Raw genomic sequence first — 23,372 nt, 5'->3', positions numbered from 1 at the left:
GGAACAATTTGAGCACCAGCGTAAATAAAGATAAAAACAAGTCATAGCCCAATAATGAAGTAGGAGTATATGAGTCAATACTGAAAAAAAAATTAGTAAAGAAATGGGAAAAGAGAAAGCTCTACTTTATAACAGAATGCCAACTAATAAATCTAGAAGATATTGTGGAAATAAAAAATCACCATTCAGCAACTACCATACTTGTGGTGGAGAAATCTGGCTGGTACCACCTTTAACCAAGTGCATATCACCAGAAATGTTATCATCAAAATTGTATACCGCCTATATGATGGCCATGGAAGTGCCCTGCTGAGAGAACATACCTTGGAGAGAACAGCTGCTGACACTTCCAGCCACTAACCCTATGAATGCTGAGATCCACTTCTCCTAGTCTACTCCCAGCCAATCACTGAGCATGGTGGGGATACTTAAGCCTGTCCATTCCTGCCTGATATGGGATTCCTCTAACAGGAAACATTTTCTTGGGGACACCCCATCAGTCTGTCTTGAGGTTTTCTCAGAACTGCACTAGAGTGTGAGTTCTTACTTCCTTCTCACCTTTCTCAGGTGTTTGTCCCAAATATTGGACCTCTCTCTGCCAATTCCTGCTTCTTCCCCTTTATTCTTCACAGGCATTTCTCTCAATAAGTCTCTTTTGTGTTTAATTCAACTTGGCATCTTTTTCTTGGAAGACAATCCGATATGAGGCAATGAGGGGAAAAAAAGCATCACTTCTGTGATATTTATACCAAAAATGCATAATCTGAATCTCTTTATGAGGAAACACGAGACAAACCCTCACTGAGGCATCTTGTACAAAATAATTGACCTGTAATCCTCAAAAGTATTAAGAGTATGAAAATAAAAGACTGAAAAACTGTTTCAGGTTAAAAAAGTCTAAAGAGACCATACAACTAAAATGTAACATGTGATCCTGGATTGAATCTCTTAGTCACAAAGTCATTATCAAGATAATCAGAAAACTTGAACTGGTTCTTTGTATTAGATGGTAAGAATGTCTTGATGGCAGGAGAGGAAATACTCACTGAAGAATTTAGAGACTATGAATGCATCATCATATCTGAAGCTGAGTTCAGGAAGACCTTTGTCTTTGCCCTATACCTGAAATTTCCTTTAAATTTGGAATTCTCATTTTTCAAAAAGTAAATCTGGTGGTATGTGGAGTATGGATTAGAAGAGGCCAAGAAGTAAAGTCTCCAGACTTTCACAGGTGCCCAGATGAGAAAGAGCGGGCCAGCAGATTTGGCAAGCAACAATAGATTCAAGGTAGATTTAAGTGATAGAATTAATGATTCATTAATAAATTGGATATGGGGGGGTAAAAAAAAGGGTATTTTTTTTCTTGGTGGTGTTTTTTTTTGGCCACATCAGGCTGCTTGTGAGGTCTTAGTTCCCCAACCAGGGACTGAAGCCAGTCCCACGGCAGTGAAAGCATTGAGTCCTAACCACTGGACCACCAGGGAATTCCAAAAGAGGTTATTAAAAATAAATTTTTGTTTCTGGCTTTAGCAACTGAGTGGAGGCTAGCCATTCAGTGTAGCAAGGAAGATGGAGGGGTTAACAGGTTTGGGAAGAAATTCATGAGTTCTGCTTTAGACATGTTATAATTAAGAATTATAGTATTAGTAGAAACTTGGTTATATGGGTCTAGAACTTAGAGTAGAAGTTTGGGGCAGAAATGTAAATTTAGGAGTTAATAGCATATAAAAGCCATTGAAATTAATGAGATCATCTGCAGAGAAAGAAGAGTAGACATTGAAGAAAGAAAGTCCATAAATTAAACCTGGATGATCTCCAACATTTACATATTAGTTAAAGGAGGAAAGCAGCTAAGCAGACCAATTCTGATGGAACCTATTTAAATAATTGCTCATTCTGTCCCATACTTCTAAAATGCAAAGTAGATAGGATCTGCATATTTATCCAAGAGGAAGTCATGCCAGAGTGCTTGGTTCGTCAGCTCCTCTCTCTCTATGGTAATTTTCCCTCAGGCTATGTGGACTGACCATTCCTTCCTTCCAGCATTATCCTCCATGGCAATAGTAGCTGAAAACAGATGAGCTCTAAATCTGGTTTTAAATTTGCACATACAATAATAGACTCATTCCTTATAAGAACTTGGGAATTACTGTTTCTCCTGGGGCTCATTTAGAAGCTTCCTAGTGTTAACAAACAGGTAACTATTTGCCTTATTACATATATAAGAGAGAGAAAACTATTCTCACTTTCAATTCACTATCAGTATAATCATCAAATGGGACTGTAAATGAGAGTTTTATTAAGAAATACAATTAGCTTGAGACTACTTAAGTATTCTTTAACAAAATTTTAACTGTCTCTGAAAGATACAAAACATATGTGGACTGATTTTGTATATTTTATGTTTGCTATTACACAAATTCAATAAAAATAGCTGGCATTTTTATTTTTAAAGATAGGTCATGGGCTTTTGGGGTACCCCAGTAACTGGTGAATGGGAAAGAAAAACAAAACTAAGTAGCCATTAAAACAGTTCTTCCTAGGAGCAGCATAAAATGGATGACCCTGATGACATTTTGGCAGGGGGATTTCTAGGAAGATGTCACAGATATTCATAGTGACTCCAAGGAAGATATCTAGTCCAGTGCCCATAGGATATGTACTTTGTACACCCTTACAAAATTGTATTAAGAGAGATATTTAGAAAGCTGATGTTGAAAGACTTGAAGAATCTTACTTGATCTGTCAATTTAATAGAAAGAGTTCTATCTCAGCTCTGCCATTCACCCGTGAAAGACTTCACTAAATGGAGTTTGGCCTGACATTTCCCTCAGTTCGTGTTTTCCGTCCTTCTCATGTTTATGAACAAGCATAGCTAGAGTACTTGGCTCTAACCCTCTGAAATTTTAATAGTAAAATCAATAGTAGTAGCATATTGAGTTACTTGAATGGTATTTGCCATTGCACAGAGTAAAAGAAGGGGCCAGCTGGAGAAAGTCTCTCTTCCTTATCACTAGCCTGTACACAACTGCTTTTCTTCCCTTTCCTAGAATAGACCAGGGACCCTGATTAGGGCTCAACTGAAGCAGAAATACAGAAACCAGATGTTTCATGGAGTCTTAGTCATAGGTACTAATGTATATTTAATTACTTTACTTCAACACCCTCATTCTCTCAGAGGCACTTGTCTTATTCCCTGTTTTGTTCATCACTGTATTGCCAACACCTAGAATAGTGCTTGGTATCAAGTAGATACATTACAAACATTTGTTGACTTACTGAATACTAAAATTAATATGACCTTGTGTAGATGGAATATGACTTGATTACTTCACTGTATTTAATAAATATTCAAAAATGTTGACTCTAGGGAATTCCCTGGTGGTCCAGTTGTTAGGACTCTGCACTTTTACTGCTGAGGGCCCGGGTTCAATCCCTGGTCAGGGAACTAAGATCCCGCAAGCCATGTGATGTGGCCCAAAAAACATGTTGACTGTAAATAATTTTTCACTTTTCATATGTGATATAAATGCTAGAGAAGATAATTTAATACTCATAATTATACTATACCAGAGGCTCTTTCCTTTTCTGCACTATTGAAAACAAGAACATTTAATTTTTTTGTGAATTTAATAGAAACTTTCTGAATACTTTCATAAATTCACTGAGGAATACTGTAGAGCTCAGTGTAATAAGTACAGTCATTAAGGTTTAGAAATTAGTTTCTTTCTTTACTTTCAATAATTCAATGTTTATTTTCTTAAATCTTTTATCAATACCTTAGAAATTTTCATATTTCATAAAAATGCAGTAATTTATTGATTAATTGATTAATTAACCCTTTGATATTTGTATAGGAAGTATTTTTCCCAATTTATTTTTATTTTATTTTTCTTGGTTTTATAGATATCTATAATAGACTGATATAGATATAAGTTGTTATATGTAAGCCTCATGGTAACCACAAAGTAAAAACCTACAGAAAGTACACAAAAGGTAAAGACAGAGGAATATAATCATACTACTACAGAAAGTAATCAAATCACAAAGGAAGACAGCAAGAGAGGAAGAAAGGAACAGAGAGGAACTACAAAAAGAGCAAGAAAACAAAAAAAAAGTGGCAATAAGCACATACCTATCAATAATTACTTTAAATATAAATGGACTAAATTCTCCAATCAAAAGACATAGGGTGGCTGAATAGATTAAAAAAACAAGACCTCTCTACATGCTGCCTACAAGAGACACACTTAAGCTGTAAGGATATACACAAACTGAAAGTGAAGGGATGGAAAAAGATATTCATTGCAAATGGAAACCAAAAGAAAGCTGGAGTATTTATACTTATATCAGACAAAATAGACTTTAGAACAAAGACTAAGAGACAAAAATAATAATAGACAAAAAGGGGCATGATAAAGGGGTTAATCCAACCAGAGGATATAACATTTAAAATATTTATGCACCCAACATAAGAGCATCTCAATATATAAATATTAACACACCCAAAGGGAGAAATAGACAGCAATACAATAATAGTAGGAGACTTTAATATCTCACTATGCCAACTGATAGATCATTGAGACAAAAAAAGAAAAAAAATCAATGAGGAAACATCTGTCTTAAATGACATGTTAGACCAGTTGGGCTTAACAGATATTTACAAAAGGTACCATCCAAAAGCAATGGATACACCTTCTCAAGTGTACACAGAACATTTTCTAAGATACACCATGTGTTAGTCCACAAAACAAGTCTTAATAAATGTAAGGGGATTGAAATTGTATCAAGTATTGTTTCTAACAAATGGTAGAAATGAGAAATTAATTACACAAAGAAAACTGGAGAATAAACATGCTATGGAATAACAAATAGGTCAAAGAAGAAGTCAAAAGAGAAATCAAAAAATATTTTGAGGCAAGTGAAAGTGGAAGTGTAACACACAAAAATTTATGGGATGCAGTAAAAGCAGATTGAAGAGGGATGTTCATAGAGATAAACACCTACCTCAAGAAACAAGAAAAATCTCAAATAAACAACTTAATTTTACAGCTTAAGGAAGTAGAGAAAGAAGAACAAACAAAGCCCAAAGTTAGAAAGAAGGAAATAACAGATATTAGTGCAGAAATAAATGAAAGAGACTAAAAAGACAATAGTAAAGACCAGTAAAACTAGGAGATGGTTCTTGGAAAAAAGTTAACAAAATTGACAAACATTTAGCTAGAGTCAATGAAAAAAAAAAGATTCAAATAAATAAAAATCAAAAATGAAAAAGGAGATATTATAACTCATACCACAAAAGTACAGAGGATCATGAGACCAATATGAACAATTATATGCCAAAAAACTGGACAACCTAGAAAAAAAATGGATAAATCCCTAGAAACATACAACCTACCAAAACCAAATTATGATGAAATAGAAAATCTCAACAGACCAATAACTAACAAGGAGATTGAATCAGTAATCAAAAACTTCCCAACAAACAAAAGTCAAGAACCATATGGCTTCCTGGTGAAATTTCACCAAATATTCAAAGAAGAATTAATACCCATTCTCTTCAAACTCTTCCAAAAAACAGAATAGTGGGGAACTCTTCCAAACACATTTTACAAGGCCAGTATAATCTGATACCAAAACCAGATGAGTTTGCCATGCACACACACACACAAAGAGAAGATTACAGGCCATTCCTAATGAATATAGATGCAAAAATTCTCAACAAAATATCAGCAAATCAAATTTAACAACACATTAAATGGATCATACACCAAGATCAAATGGGATTATTCCCCAGATGCAAGAATGGTTCAACATCTGCAAATCAGTCAGTGTGATACACCACTTTACACCATTAGTAAAGTGAAGGATAAAAATGATATGATCATCTCAATAGATGCAGAAAAAGAATTTGACAAAATTCAACACCCATGCATGATAAAAACTCTCAACAAAGCATGTATAGAGGAAACATACCTCAATATAAAAAAAGCTGAAAGCTTTTCCTCTAAGATTAGGAACAAGACAAGATGTCCACTCTCACTACTTTTATTTAACATAGGATTGAAAGTCCTAGCCAGAGGAATTAGGCAAGAAAAAGAAATAAAAGGAATTCAAATTGGAAAGGAAGAAGAAACTTGAAGGTGACATGATATTATATACAGAAAACCCTAAAGACTCCATCAAAACACTATTAGAACTAATAAAGAAATCCAGTAAAGTTGCAGGATACAAAATCAATATACAAAAATATGCTGTGTATGCTTATTAGTGTATGAGCTATCATAAAGAGAAATTAATAATCCCATTTACATTTGCATCAAAAAGAACAAAATACCTAGGAGTAAAGTTAATAAAGGAGGTGAAAGCCCTGTATATTAATAACTAAAAGACATTAATGAAAGAAATTGAAGAAGACACAAATAAATACAAAGATATTCTATGTTCATAGGCTAGAGAAATTAGTTTTGTTAAAATATCCATACTATCCAAAACAATATACAGATTTAGTGTAATTCTTATCAAAATTCCAATGGTATTTTTCATAGAAAGAGAACAAACAATCCTAAAACTTATATATGAAGCTATAGTAAGTAAAACAATATAATTTTTGGAATAAAAACAGACACATAGATCAATGGAACAGATTATAGAGCCCTTACAACAAAGGAACCAAGAATGCACATTGGGAAAGGAGCAGTCTCTTCAATAGATAGTGTTGGGAAAATTGGACAGCCACATGCAAAAGAATGAAACTGGACAACTATCTTACACCATATACAAAAATTAACTCAAAATGGATTAAAGGCTTGAACATAAGACCTGAAACAATAAAACTCCTAGAAGAAAACATATTCAGTAAGCTCCTTGACATGGGTCTTGGCAATGATTTTTTTGTATCTGACACCAAAAGTAAAGCAAAAAAGCAAAATTAAACAATTGGGAATACACCAAACTAAAAAGTTTCTGCACAGCAAAGGAAAATATCAACAAAATGAAAAGTAAACCTACAGAATGGGAGAAATAATTGTAAATCATATATCTGATAAGGGGCTAATATCCAAAATATGCAAATAACTCACACAACTCAACAACAAAAAACAATCCAATTTTTAAAATGGGAAGAGCACCTGAATAGACATTTTTCCAAAAAAGGCATACAGATGGCCAAAAGGTACAGGAAAATATACTCATCATTAATCATTAAGGAACTGCAAATCAAAACCACAACGAGATGCCACCTCGCACATTTCAGAATGGCTATTATCAAAAAAAAAAAGAGAAAGAAATAACAAGTGTTGGCAAGGATGTGAAGAAAAGAGAACTCTAGAGTACTGTGGTGGGAATGTAAACTGGTGAAACCACTATGAGAAATGGTATGGAGGTCCCTCAAGTAATTAAAAACAGAACTAGCATATGATCTTGCAATTCCACTTCTGGGTATTTATCCAAAGGGGAAAAAAAAACTACCTTAAAAAGATATATACATGTCCATGTTCACTGCAGCATTATTTACAATAGCCAAGATATGGAAGCAGCCTATGTGTCCATCGATGGTGACTAGGTAAAGAAATTGTGGTATATATCTACAATGGAATATTATTCAGCCATAAAAATAATGCAGTGTTGCCATTTGTAACAACATGGATGGATCTTCACAGCATTATGCTAAACGAAATAAGTCAGGCAGGGAAAGACAAATACCATATGATCTCTCTTACATGTGGAATCTTAAAAAAAAAATGCTCATAGATACAGAGAACAGACTGGTGGTTGCAAGAGGCCATGGGTGGGGTGAATTGTTTTTGTTTTGTTAGTTTAAATAAATCTAATTTAAATTTTTAAAAGAATTACAAACAGTATTAATTAGCAATAATATTTTTAAAAGAAAATGAAAATAGGCAAATCAGAACAGATTTGTTTACAACTAAAGACATATCTCAGGGAAAAAAACCAAAATGGTGAAGTTTGCCAGTGAAGCCATCTGGTCCTGGGGTTTTCTGTGTAGGGAGTTTTGGGGCTTTATTTTACATAAGAAAATAATAGATGCCACAGAAATTTTACCCAGTATCTCCCAGTGGTAGCATCTTGCATAAGTATAGTACAGTATCAAAACTAGGGATATCACAACTATTGCTACAGTCAAGATATATTACAGTTCTATCACCACAAGGATCCCTCATTTATCTTTTTCATAGCAACACCCACTTCTCTCCTTTCCCCACCCCCTACTTAATCCTGCCAACAATTAATCTGGTCTTCATTACTATAATTTTGTCATTTCTTTTTTTTTTTTTTTGCCGTGCCACTTGCCATGTGAGATCTTTTTTCCCTGACCATGGATTGAACACACACCCCCTGCAGTGTTTCAAAAATGTCATATAACTCATGGCATTCTTCATGGTGCCCAACTTCAGGAAAGACTGAGACGCCATCCTTGTGGGGAAACACAAGTAAGGTCGGATCCAAGGCTCAAACCAAAGCCTCAGGCAGGGGGTCTGCAGCCCGCTTTCTGAACCCCCCAAAACTCTTACGCCCTAGACTCTCAGGAGGCCTGCCATGCAGAATGCCATGAGTTAGAAGCTGGGGGAAGGAGGGCTTAGAGATGCTTGAGTGACGTCCTTAACCTACATGAAATGTTGGTAGTTGATGTGAAAAATATGGCTTTGATATCTACACGGAAAAAAAACTGCATTATTTCAATCCTGAATCTGGTTCAGTTCCCTTACTGACTTATTATTATAATAAAAATGCTTATTTAGCAGTGATTGTAAAATGAAAGTAATTAACATGTAATTTTTTTTGTGGGGAGACTAAGGGGAAACAGGTGTTCAGCCTAGAAAAGCATTTCTCATTGGATTTCCTGAGAAGTCAGTGTGTCTTGGGTTTAACTTTGAAACAAATTTAAAAATTAAAAAATTTTTTAAGTTATATAAATGAAGCCATACAACATGTAATCTTTTGACAATGGCTATATTTCATTCAGAATAATTCTCTGGAGATTCAAGCAGACTGTAAATAATTTGAAAATAATTCAATCTAATAATGAAGAAAATATAAATGAAGATGATGATGATACTATTTTGTTAAACCGCCAAAGCTTATAAAACATACACACAAACATCCAACATATGTAACACTGCAGGGAAATATACATTTTCATGAAGAACAACTAAAATAGCTAACATTGATTGAATGCCTATTACTCAGGCAAGGTTCTAAGTATTTTTCTGTTTTAATTTACTAATTCTTACGCAACACTATGAAGTAAGTGCTACTATTATCTCCATTGTATATATGAGCAAACCAAGCACTGAGAGGTTAATTTGCCCAAGGTCATAGAACTAGTAAAGGTCAGAGCCATGACTCAAACATGTATTTCCTAATTATTTTCAAATAACAGATAAGCATTATTGTAACATCAAAAATTCATCTGCTCACAATTAAAAATCATAATCTCTCCTAAGTAGTGTTAGGAGACTGTGAACCAAGTGTTCTGGCATCATAATTATTTCAATGCTTCACTTTATCTCCTATGTCCTACAGTGCTAAGCACCAGAGCAACAAATAAAAATTGGTATTATTATCTCTAATACAAATAATAAACAAGTTATTTCTATATTTGTAATTTTTAAAATATCTTTTTCTTTTTGATTGTGTCCAAAAGCTCTGAAATCATGATGATCAATACCTAATTTAATAAAATGTTATAACTGTAAAGTGTATTAACATTTTACTCAGTGTTATTTCCCAAGTTCTAAAATACCTGAGGCATCTACAATAAAATGAAATTTATTTCTTAAAAGGGGGAATTTATTTTAGACATACAGACACAGATATTTAGAAATGAAGGAGAAAGAAATCAATTACCCTGAAAATATCATCACCTAAAATAGTGTTTTAAAACTGTAAGCATTCTTTATGGAACCAGAAATCCACATTAACTCAATGGGTTGCAAACAATCAAAACTATTATGTTTATCTAAATGATTTCTAAGTGTATATACGTGAAACATAGTAATAATTTATATAGATTATGTTAATCATTTAAATATTGTCTGTCTACTTTTTTTTTTTTTTTTTTTTTTTTTTTTTTTGCGGTATGCGGGCCTCTCACTGTTGTGGCCGCTCCCGTTGCGGAGCACAGGCTCCGGACGCGCAGGCCTAGCAGCCATGGCTCACGGGCTTAGTTGCTCCGCGGCATGTGGGATCTTCCCGGACCAGGGCACGAACCCGTGTCTCCTGCATCGGCAGGCGGATTCTCAACCACTGCGCCACCAGGGAAGCCCTGTCTGTCTACTTTTGTAATAAAAAGCTATTACCATTTTTTCCTCTGATACTTGTTCCACTCTAAAAGTGCTGTTACCGTTTTTCAATTTTAAACTATACTTTATAAATATATGTACATATATATTAATCAGAGAAAGAAAATTCCATAATTATCTTAACATTACTCAGTTAAAAATAAACTATTTTTCTAAACTTAAAACTACCATTTTATGATTACTGTGGCTTGTTGCCTTTAAGTTGTGATTAAAATTACAGCAAAGCACTTATGCTTTCAGGAAAAAGTGTTGTATATATGATCAGCTTATTGTCATCATTATACATGTAACTGCGAAGGTATATAGACAATCTACCCAATATTAACACACCAAAACCAAAACAAAACAAAGTAGTCACTGAAATGTCTGTGAGCCAGAGCACATTTGCATGTGAAATCCCTTACTTCAGATACACAGACTTATTCTTGTCACTAGAAATAATAACAATAAATGTATCTTTCTTTTGACCCCTGCGCCATTATAAATTAAGGTTGAAAATGTGTTAATCTTGGATTTTCTTCTTTTTTATGCTTCTTGAGAGTATAAAATACTATCCTATACAAAATTATTGTGTAATTTTGTAAAGAGATTCCTTTGTAGCAAATTCTCCATAGGTGATAATATAGAGAACTCAAAATAACTCTCAACAGATTTCAGATATGAATTATATGTTCTAGCAGGAATTTTTTTGCCCTTCTGCATGGAACATATGAATTGGCTAAATGAGATGCTAATTACATGAATGAGATAGAATCTCTGAGAATTAAATTCTATTTAATATTTAAGTATTAACTCATATTAACAACTATTCGGTTTGATTCACATATTTTGGCTCTTTTCAAGGTAAGTAAAATTACTTCTTGACTTCATGAAATTCACATTCAATTTTATAAAGTCCTCAGGTAATAATACTTATGCAAAACCTATATTATCTTAGGTTCTTAATGGTCCATATAAGTAATTTAAATGATATTTTCTTTTTTTTTTTTTTTTTTTCGGTATGCGGGCCTCTCACTGTTGTGGCCTCTCCCGTTGCGGAGCACAGGCTCCGGACACGCAGGCCTAGCGGCCATGGCTCACGGGCTTAGTTGCTCCGCGGCATGTGGGATCTTCCCGGACCAGGGCACGGACCCGTATCTCCTGCATCGGCAGGCGGATTCTCAACCACTGCGCCACCAGGGAAGCCCTAAATGATATTTTCTTTAATGTAGAAAATAGTTTCATTTCTGAAATGGGACTCTGTGTTTAAAATACTGTAAATTAGATCATGTTTTACCATTTAATTCTATTGTATATCTAGAATTATTCTTTGGGAAAATGTAAGCCACAATCTAATTTAGATGTGACATGGCTCTTAAGGGCAGAGCATGAAGATTTTGATGGTTATAATGTAGCACTAGCTCTAGTGACCCATTCATCTCCTGGGAAGTTTGTGTACCTCTTTACTCATATGATCTGGCTTACTCATATTCGGATAGTACCAAAGTTTGAGTACAGGTAACAGCTAACTTTTTTGAGCTCCTATATGTATCAGACATAATTCCAAGCACTTTCAGGGATGATCTAACTCTGTGGGTTAGAATTGATTAGACTCCTTTACAGTCAAGGAAACTGTAAGTCAGAGAGCTCTCATGGCTAAGAAAGGCTTGAGAACACAGTTTGATTTCAGAGATGAGTTTAGGACCACTATGCTATGCTGTCTTCCCATTTTCAAGACTAGAGCTTCTCAATCATGAATGGGTGACAGATATGTTCAGACATGGGCTCTCTCAGCCCTTGGGATTGATGGACAGGACCTGGAGTCCAGAACTCTGGTCTGTTCCCATGTCTGTGAACAGCTTCATTTACTTACACCAGTGCGCTACACAAAGATGATTTTCTACTTGTGCCATAGTGTGAAAAATTTGGACAAGCACGCTGCCCTAGAACAAGGAAAACATTTAGAGATAAATATATTAACTGTATTCCTAATTTGTAACTGACATTAAATTTTCAGAGTCAGCAATCTTCTGACAAGGGATAATTTATATACCTTATATAATTCTACTTTATGTTGCTTTGCTAATAATTTCCTCCACTGATATTTTGTTATGCTTCATATTAATTCTTAACTGGCAACATTTATCCTGACTAGAGTTACCATAAATTATATTTTTTTCCATTCCAGAAATTATCACTTTACTATACAAAAAAACTAAACATTTACAAAAGAAAATCAAAAGAAGTTGCATTTTTTAGACCTCATTGGGAAAGTTACACAAGAGTCTGATAACAAACAGTATCATAAAATGTCTCCGTACCATGTCAGTACCATCCAGAGCAATCCAATCAACCATTATACCACAGGTTGAAGATTTCAGTAGCTGAAAGTCAACCCAGTGCGCTCTTGGTTTATCATTTGCCTATAACAATGTAAAACTCTAACATCTTTACAAAACATGGAATTGTTGTCTATGAACTTTATAGGAATAAAATTTTGTTAAAGGAAATAAAATAGTACAAAGATGACATGGTTCAGCTGCCAATCAATATTAACATGCATTAAGTTATAACAGTCAGTCTAAGCAACATTTTAATAATTTTAGAAATGTGACTATAGTGTGCTGATATTCCAAGCAATCTTGCTCTGGCATAATTTTATTTTACATATATACAAGTCATGTTATTGCATATACACATCAAGAAACTACTCCAGTTACCACATCTCAAAGGTAGTGCCTATTTTTTAGGCTGAAATTTTCCTTTGGCTTCTTGCTCACAACAAGGGACATAGGCAGCCATTTCTTTCCAAGAGTTTACTACATTCAAGGAAGTCTGGACTCCAACTTGTTGTTTTCCTCATGGAATGATAACCGGTATTTAGGATTTGAACTGATAAATAGTGTCTCTGAACACTTCAAACATTAGCTACACTTTTGATTTCTGTGCTACTACAAGACTGTATGACCCTTTCATGTTAGCTTTTCTAGGAAAGTAAATAATTATTCCAATGGCAGGTATTATTAAGGAGGATACACAATAGAGCACGAGAGGTTCAGGAGAAAAATAGTCCTTGTTACTTTCTCTTCCTTTAACATCAAGTGTTAGCCTTGTTAATTGCAAGCTAACTTCATTTTTAGATTCACATTCATATACTCCCACATCCTCTAACTGGGCCCTGTGGATGGTATATGCACTATCCGTAGACTTTAGCTCTGCTTTTTTTCTTCAGGATTATCAAAGTTTGGGGAACATTTCCACACGTACAGGAGATAATGACAGTGTCTCCATCCTTGACATTCTCAGAAGGAAAAGCTGTTAAGTTGTATATCTTTTGGAGTAATTTGGATAATTAATCTGACTTCTTTTCTGCTTATTCCAACCTGGTTAATGCCCTCACAGACATAAATACCAGAATCTTCCATTTTTGTAGATGTTAAGGCGAGAGTGATATTCTCAGAAAGAGGCTGGAGATCCCCTATACGTAGCAGCCTGCTCCACAGGATTTACGAAGCTGGAAGGCCATGGCTAGAGCATGTCATATTCACAGATCTACCTTCCTCCAGGATGGAGGAGGGGCTGACCAAGAGGGTTGTATCCCCAAGAGCAACATTAACATATAGTACCTGTGTACTCTGCCTTTGTTTGGGTTCAAATTCCATTTCATCAATAGGTAACTTAGCCACCAGACAAACAAGAACTTTTCCAGTATTTTCAGTGGTGGGGATGAAGATCATTTCCAGTCTCTTGGTCTCTAGGGATTTCTTACTTACATCTTCCCAAAAGATTTTATTTTTCATAATACTCTCCCCTTTAAGTAATTCAATCTCCAGCAGGTCAAAAGGATACACATCAGGAACCTTGCATCTTACAGTGACCAGGTTTCCACTCACTAACAGACCACTCATCTCAATTTCTGGATCGCTAGGGAAGGAGTAGAGCTCCACCTGGATTTCCTTTTCCAGTTTCTTATGCCCACATGTCACGGTGCACAGGTAAGAATGTTCGTTTTCAAATCTCACAGCGCTCAGGGTCAACGTGGGCTTGGACCCCTCGCTCCTCACCTTCCCATTTAGAGGGCTGTCTATCTAAGTTCTCCAAGGGAAAGATGGGGACTTGCAACCCGTGATATCACAGGTCAACACAACTGAGTCGCCAATCTGAGCAGCAATCTGGGATCCAGGAGAGATCTCTACAGTAAACATTTTCTCTTGAACAATTAATTTCACCTCTTTTCTGTCTTTCCCAACCAGGTTAACTCTTTCACACACATAAATTCCAGAATCTTCCATCCTTATAGCAATTAAAGTGAGAGTTGCGTTCTCAGAAAGGAACTGTAGATTCCCAATGTCTAATTTCTTGCTCCAGAAAAATCTGTGGAGCTGGTAGACCTTCACTGGTACATGTCATCATCACGGAGTCATCTTCTTGCAGGCTTGTGGAGGGATTCACAGATATAACTGTGTCCTTGGGTGAGACATAGACCTGCAGTTTTTTTGTAGTCTCCAGTACTTGGGGTTGAGAGTCAATTTCATTAATGTGTACTGTAGCTTGACTAACAAGAGCTTTCCCAATATCCTCATCAATAGGAGTGAAAGTTACTTCCAAACTCTTCGTTTCCTGGGACTTCATTTCTGAAGGCTCCAGAAAGTTCTGTGTCTTCACGGAACGGTTGCCCTTCAGTAATCCTATCTCCAGCTTTTCAAATGTGTACACAGCAGGGACCAAACACATGACTGTGACTGGCTTCCCAACTTCCAGGGAGCCACTCAAATGAATCTCTGGGTCCTTAGGGAAAGAGTAGATCTCCACTGGGATTTTTTCTTCCAGTTTCTGAGACTCACAAATCGCTGTGCACAGGTAATAGTGTTCCTTCCCCAGACTAATAGGATCCATGGTCATCGTGGATTCGGTCCCCTCATTTCTCACCTTCCCGTTCAGCAAACTGTCTATCTGAGTTCTCCAGGAGAACGATGGGGACTCGCAGCCTGTTGTGCTGCAAGTCAGTGAGATGGAGTCACCAATCTGAGCAATAATTTTGGATTCAGGGAAAATGTTGATTTTAAAAGCTTGAGCTGCTAGTGTTGGAGAGTCTCCCGCAGAGGTGGGGGCTGGCTGTGGCTTACCATGAGGACAAGGACACTGGCAGCAGAAGCTCTAGGAACTACTCCTTGGTGTGAGCCTTCCCAGAGTCCACCATTAACCCCACCAAAGAACCAGGGAGGCTCCAGTGCTGGATTGCATCAGGACAAACAACCACCATTAATTCTTGAAATCATTAAAATTGAATTTTAATTATTTTTGATAAATTATTTTTTACTGTTCATATGGACAGCCTACTTTTCAATCAGAATTGGCAAATATTTTGGCTTGAATGCTGGAGTATCACAAAGCACATGAGGGTCAATAAAATATTGATAAATAAGGGAATGCTTTCTTCCTTTTCTTTTTTTTTTTTTAAGATGAGGGGGCAGGCTCCCCAAATCCAAGGAGAAGAGTTGTTCAGGGACTTCGAGGTCCAGCCTTTCTTTCTTGCCCTTGAGGATTTCTACCATGCTTCCGCAGTCCCCGACTCGGCTCCATGCCACTTCCCACACCTCAGCCACCGTTCACCTCGGCCCACAACTGATGTGGGCCCAGCTGCTGGGAATGCTTTCTAAAGAAGTGATGCTTGAAAGTTAAAAAAAAAAATATGGAGAGTCTGTTTCTGTTTTGTAAATAAGTTCATTTTTATCATTTCTTTTTAGATTCTGCATATAAGTGGTATCATATGATATTTCTCTTTCTCTGTCTGATTTACTTCACTCTGTATGACAGACTCTAGATCCATCACCTCACTACAAATAACTCACTTTCATTTCTTTTTATGGCTGAGTAATATTCCATTGTATTTAAGTACCACATCTTCTTTATCCATTCCTCTGTCAATGGACATTTAGGTTGCTTCCATGTCTTGGCTATTGTAAATAGTGCTGCAATGAACACTGTGATTCATGTACCCTTTCCGACCATGTTTTTCTCTGGATATATGTCCAGACTTAGAGAACGACTTATGGTTAGCAGGGGGGAAGGATGGGAGAAAGGGATAGTTAAGGAATGTGGGATTGACATGTACACATTTCTATATTTAAAATGGATAACCAACAAGGGTCTACTGTATAACAGAGGGAAATCTTCTCAATATTATGTAACAACCTAAATGGGAAAAGAATTTGAAAAAGAACTGATACATGTATATGTATAACTGAATCACTTTGCTGTACACCTGAAACTATCACAACATTGTTAACGAACTATACTCCAATATAAAATAAAAAGTTAAAAAATAATGGAGAGAATAGGAGTGCTGTCTTAATGAGGAAAGCTTGAGCTGTTTAGAAGCCCTTGCACAGCACTGAAGTGAATTTTGAGGCTTTACATCACTTCAGTGCCAGGATAAAATTAAGACAGAATAGTTTGGAATCCCTGGACACCTTAGAAACAGCACAGGGAAACCCAACTGGCAATCCCAACTGTCTTAAGTCAAAGTGTAGTGATGCATAAATACTTGCACTCAAGTGTTTTCACTGTGTTTAAAATGATTTGTTCACAATGCATTAACCATGGAAGCTCATCTGGAAGTGTGGTTTGTGGTTTTCCAGATTTTACCTCCATAAAAGTTTTCAGGTAAAGATAAATGTTGCAGGTGAGTCAAAAAGGAAAAAAAAAAAAATTTCCTCTTGGTTGCAATAGCCAGAGAATGATTGTCCAATTACACATGTTCGTTTTGGTTTAGAACTTTGGTGGGGGCCATTCTTGGAATTTGGACAGTTTGTCATCTGGTCTAAGTATGTGATTACACGTGAGATACCAGGGAGGGGGAAGGAAAGGTGACTCCAAAGTTGTAAGCCTCACTGATTCAGTAATAATGGGCCATTGTCAAGGAAAGTATTACCAAGAAGAGGAGCTCTTTGGGTGTGTTTGGGGTGAAGAGGATGAGGAATTCTTTGGGGAACATGTAGATCTGAAGGAATGAGGAGGAAATCCAGGTGAAGGTTTCATGAAAGTAATTGAAAATGCTTGCCTGGAGTTGTGTGGAGAGATTAGGACTGATGGTTTGTGTTGGAAGTCATCTATTCATAGCCTTAGGAGTGAAAGAGATCTTCTCTCCAAGGAAGAAAGGAAAAAGATAAACTAAAGGGCACATTGCATTGATAACCACCTTCACAGGGGGAGAAAGGCAGAAACAAAGGAGACAGGCCACACTGGCCTCTGTGGTGTCCTTGAACCCACCAAGCATAGCCCCCTGAGAGCTTGCACCTTCCATCCTCAGCCTGGAATGCTCTTCCCACAGAGGCAAAGGTGCTTCCTTTGTGTGCCTATAATACTCTAAATGTTTCTGATGCTACATTCACCACAGATTATGACTTCTGTTTGAGTTGTCTCACCTGCTTCATAATAAATGTTCAGTGAATGAATGAATGAATGGGAGAAATGGAATGAGAAGAGAGTGCATTCAGGGTCACATTTCAGAAATCAAGATCTTGGAGTTCTCATAAGTTGGTCAGACAATATGTTATTTCAAGGAAAATATAATCCAGTGCTCATTGTGTGCCAGCCATTCCTGGAACAAAAGCTAGATGTTTGGGGACTTCCTGGTGGTGCAGTGGTTAAGAATCCACCTGTCAATGCAGGGCACACAGGTTTGATACCTGGTCCAGGAATATCCCTCAAGCCGCAGAACAACTAACCCCATATGCCACAACTACTGAGCCTGTGTGCTGCAACTACTGAAGCCCACGTGCTTAGAGCCCGTGCTCCACAAGAAAAGCCACTTCATTGAGAAGCCCACACACCGCAACAAAGAGTAGCCCTCGCTTGCTGCAACTAGAGAAAGCCTGCGAGCAGCAATGAAGACCCAATGCAGCCATAAATAAATAAATAAAAGCCAGATATTTTAAAGTAGCGTCAAGACAACTCTCTCCATTTCTTGGCTCTGGTTTTCTAAGTACCGGCCTCTTCTTCAGGCAGGTTTTTCTTAAGTGGCAGCAAAGTCAACACTCACTCCTTCAAAACAATTCTGTCTGCTGGAGTCATTTGCCTACCTTTGTGAAACTAGGGGAGGTTGGGTCCCTGATGGATTACCCAGGCCAAAGGAGGGACAGTTTTGAGAGCAGAGTATGATATGAGGGCAAAATCAAAAAGTAACAAGTCCATTCTTGAAATCATAAAAGAGGCCATCTAGTGGCACTGTGATCTGAAACAACAGTAGGGAACAGAGGGGGAAAGAATAAATTCACTCTCCCCCTCCTCCATCTTACTGTCAAAATTACACTATACTGTCAGAGACAAGGATGGATGCTGTTCCCTGAGATTGCCTCTGTTGTGTGTTTAAAGCTCTGTAGATGAAGGAGAGTTGAAAAAGCATCACCTGAGAATAAAGTCACTTGTTATTGTTAGAACACTGAGCTTTGATGTTTTTATTTATTTAAATCTTGCCTTTGGTATGATATGAAAATATAAATCTAATATAAAAGTTTTATATAAACTTTAAAAAGTTCTCTGAAGTCCCATATATATAATGTTGTAGGTATAGCATGGGCTTTGTAAATAGACGCAGGTTCAAAGCCTGCTATACCATTTACTATTTGTGTGAAGCCTAGACATATGAATTAAGCTTTTGTGTCTCATTCTCTTTGGTACTTACCTTAAGGGTTAACTAAGAGAGTGCATGAAAAGTATTTAGCACATTGTCCAGTGCAATAGTTAATACTGGTATGTATTACTGGCATTATTGTTGTGGCTTAAGAATTTTTTTATTATGGTAAATAAAATATGCATAAAACATACCATATGCAGCTAAGTGGCATAAAGTCCATTCACATCATTGTAAAACCATTACTAATATCCATCTCCAGAATTTTTTCTTCTTCCCAAACTGGAACTCTGTATCCATTAAGCAATAATTCCCCATCTCTCCTATCCCCCCAGATTCTGATAACTACCAAACTTTCTGTCTCTCTGAGTTTGTCTATTCTAGGTTCCTCATGTAAGTGGAATCAGATAAGATTACTCCTATTATGCCTGGCTTAATTAAGATTTTTTTTTAATAACAAAAGCTAAATCCAGACTTTGTAGTCATTGATTCCTAGGGTTCCTGTACTACATAGGTCCCACTAGATGAGCCTAAATTCCACCATCTTGGTGATAGTATCTACTAATTATAGGCACAATCTTAGTAGGTGAGAAATAATCTCTACAGTGCAGGCTTTAGATACCCAATCTACTTCCACAGCATCACAGAAGCAGAGTTTTTTTTTTTTTTTTTTTTTTTTTTTGCGGTACGCGGGCCTCTCACTGCTGCGGCCTCTCCCGTTGCGGAGCACAGGCTCCGGACGCGCAGGCTCAGCAGCCACGGATCACGGGCCCAGCAGCTCCGCGGCACGTGGGATCCTCCCGGACCGGGGCGCGAACCCGTGTCCCCTGCATCGGCAGGCGGACTCTCAACCACTGCGCCACCAGGGAAGCCCCAGAAGCAGAGTTTTTTAGTGTCTATAGAATCTGAAAATAGTTCTGAAAGGTAGCTCAAATGCTTGGGTGCTTTAACTGTGGATAAGGATAAAAGTTTTCACAGCTTTTTAGCAATCAGCCTCAGAACCCCTGTCCCAAAGTGACTGTAAATTATGCAATCAGTAAGCAAAATAGATAACGAGGTGTAAAACTTTATTATTAAACAATGACATAGGCCTAAATAAGATTGTTCAGAAAAAACTCTATTTAAAAATTTTCTCTCACAACCTGTTTCTTTTTATCATATTATGAGCTTAATGTGTTATTTCCCTGCCTGGCAAATCTGCATTCTTTCAGTTTTGCATTTCCTGGACAAAAAGCAGGAACTGTTCAGCCTGTAACTGTTAGACCTGAACGGTCTCCGAGGGATCCCAGCTCGCCCAAGAACCGCCAAGAGTCGAGAGTCGTTGCAACACGCAAGAGGTTTATTAGGAGCCGGTGCACCGGGGTTCCTTGGTCCTCACACAGCAGGCCGAAGAGGAACCCCCCCCCCCAAGCGGAATCACATACATTTTATAGCTTTCATTTTTCATTATGCAAAGTGTGGATATATCAAGGGTTTTTTTCTCATTGGTTTGTTTGTTCCGGACCGGAGTAGGGACTTGGCTCTAGTTCCTTGATTGGTTAGCTGTCGGATGCCTACTTTACATTTTCGTGTTTTTGTGGTGGGGGGTTGAGTCACATGAGTTATGGTTGGCTGGGGCGACCTTTAAACTCTTTGGCTTAATCATTCTTATCCCCCGCCATACTTGTTTACTCGCGGTCTTATCTCCCGCCATACTTGTTTGCTCGCGGTTAGGGCATGTCTCAGACATGTCCTGTTTTCCAGGCCTTTGTTGTTTGCTCGGAACGGTTTCTGCCCGGGGGGACATTCCAGTATCTTATTGCCAGCCGAAAAAGCTCAAAGCTCAAAAGTATCGATAGGGAAGTAGGGGTGTAAGTATAGTTAAGGCCCTACATAACCATCAAGTACCAAGCAAGTTGCTTCTGTAGCAACAAATCACCCACATGAAGTCTCTTAGGGTTTTTATCTCTTTACTTCAATGCAGATTTGGCGATTATCAGTCAAGTGGAAGATCCTAAAACTGCTGCTTAAAAATTTGGGAGCAGACTGTTTCTCCATAGCTTAGCTCCTTTGAGCCTGGTCTCTCTAATGTCCCTGACCCATATTACGATAATCATCACTACAAACAACATATGCCACCAGTGACTGTAATTTCTATTTTCTTTGTATAATCTTGGGCAAGGAATTTATAATCTCGGAACCTTAGGGTTTCATCTATAAAATAGGCAGATAAAGACAGTTTTTTAAAATGGCTAGCATGGCATGTGGCATGTGATAAGGCACACAGGCAAATATTAGATTTAGGAAAGAAGCATGTGTGTATGTTGTACTTTTCCAGCTCTTTCTCCTTGAGACTCTTTCTCATTTCTCTCCTAACAACCGTCTCACAGCTTCTTGCTCTAGTATTTAGGAACTGAAATTATCACCTCATTTGCCCTTCCACTAGCAAGACCTGTCTTAGCATAAGCTAAGACTGCCCTAATCGTGGCCCTTCCCACTTAATTATGTTTATCTCTTCCACATCCTGGGCCCTCAGGACTCTCTGCCTGCTGCTTTGCAGAAAGCAAGTTTGAGAGCCGGCTATTTCTAGCTTTTAATCTAAATGAAATGGCATTGATTCAGACAGACATTTGAAAGCACACTGTGATAATAAGAAAAACTAAGAACAAAAGCTTAAAAAGTGTTTGTATTTTACGTTAACCTTGGGCTTTTTGTCAGAAAAGGTGATGCTATGTTCTTTGTATACTTCTATTTCTTTGAACAATTATGCTGGTATTTATTGAGTGCTTACTACAGCCCAGGCACTCTGTTAAACACCTCACATATATTATTTCATTATTTCATTTAATCCATCCAGCAATCCTAGTAGGTAGGTGTCACTAATACCCATGTTATAGATAAGGGAACAAAGGCTTAGAAAGGTTAAGTATCTTGCCTAATTTCACACAGAGCTGGATCAAAACCAGGCTGACCCAAGAACTCATGGTCTGTCCACCACACCAGGGTTTTCAGTGGTGTGTTCAAATGCAGGTCCTCAGTCCAGAAAAGACAGTACTGAGTTATTTTAAACTAGAAAGCCTCTGGAGGGCTTTAAATGATGGTCCTTTTTACTGCATTTTTTTTTTTTCCTCTTACCTTCTTTATTTTTCTCTTATTGAGGTCCTTTTTAATACTAAAATCTGTTCTCTGTTCCTTGCAGTAAGAAACATAAGGCTTCGAGAGCGTCATACAACTTTACAAGTTTGAAATTCCTGTGGCAACGTAACACACTGAATCCATTCAAGAGTAAATGGTGACCTCAGTGATTCTTGTGGTTGGAATTTTTCTTTTGTAATCAAAATAGTAAGAACACTTGATTAATTTTCTGTGAAAGTGTGCCTGAAATTAAGAATGTTCCCCACACAATATTTTATTTCTTCAAGTAATATACAGTCCCATGTGCAGAATTTGTTGTGTATATGAAAAAAGATCAGAACTCAGAAGATTTTATGTGGGTTATAACAGTTAACTCCAGAGTGGGTCTTCCAAGTCCCTTGGGAAGGTTCTATTTCTTCTATAAGAATTTTGATTTCTAATTTTTTTCTGCTCATTATTTTTAAATTTCTATATATACTTTATAATGTATATATTTTATACAAAATATATAATTATATAAAATTTATTTGAAATTATGTACTATTATGTATATAACATATGCTATATTCACATGTACTTCTATTCTATATATTCATGTATTTTTGTTCACATATATAAAGTATATGCTGAAAATATTTTGATGAGTCCTCAAACTTTTAAGCTTCCAGCAATTCTAAAATATAATAAGCATTTTTTTTTTGTAATCTAAACAATCAGAAATTTTTTTAAAGATACAGTATTTTCATGAGGAGCTAAATCATATATACCCTGTGATAAAGTTAAAAGCCATTTGTAGGATATACCATGTTTATCTAAAGTATAATGATGATTAAATGCTATAACAATGTTCTTGGGGCTTTGCAAAATTCTTAATTATCCTCTAGCTTAAATTGTCTTGTGTCTATTCTAAAAGTAAAATTATATAGAGCCAGTCACTGGTAAGTGATTTTTTTTCAAGTTAATGTCTGATTCTTTCAGTGGCTCCATTGTCCCTGATGTGACATACAAGATTTTCTAGTATCCTGATGGTGTCCAATGCTATCTCATTGCTCAATACTACTCTCCTCAAGTCTATGCTAAGTTCACTTCTCTTTAACAATTCTCTTGCCTTTGGGCACTTGCAGAATCCATTCCCTCTCTAAGAGAGAAACACCTTTCCCTTCTCTTTACCTGGCTACCCTCTTCCCATCCTTTCAGGCTCAGTTAAACTATGTTTCTTTTAAATTCATATTAGTTGCCCGCTCTATGTATTCCAGGGCATCCTATCCTCTCCTCTCCTTTAACATTTATCACATTGCATGTTTAGTTGTCTGTCTTCC

At 36.9% G+C, this 23,372-nt stretch overlaps 1 non-coding gene and 1 pseudogene across 1 annotated transcript; one reads left to right on the top strand and one right to left on the bottom strand.

Annotated features, from left to right (window-relative positions):
- Positions 1 to 3,375: 3,375 nt before the first annotated feature.
- On the top strand, positions 3,376 to 3,448 carry TRNAK-UUU (transfer RNA lysine (anticodon UUU)). Its single transcript has one exon. It is a non-coding gene; the product is annotated as a tRNA-Lys (tRNA).
- Positions 3,449 to 13,232: 9,784 nt separating this feature from the next.
- Positions 13,233 to 20,668, bottom strand: LOC131743785 (vascular cell adhesion protein 1 pseudogene; annotated as a pseudogene).
- Positions 20,669 to 23,372: the final 2,704 nt, after the last annotated feature.

Source organism: Kogia breviceps, chromosome 17 (assembly GCF_026419965.1).
Source record: "Kogia breviceps isolate mKogBre1 chromosome 17, mKogBre1 haplotype 1, whole genome shotgun sequence".
In the NCBI taxonomy this organism is placed as follows: domain Eukaryota; kingdom Metazoa; phylum Chordata; class Mammalia; order Artiodactyla; family Physeteridae; genus Kogia; species Kogia breviceps.
This window is presented reverse-complemented; position numbering and strand designations above follow the sequence as displayed.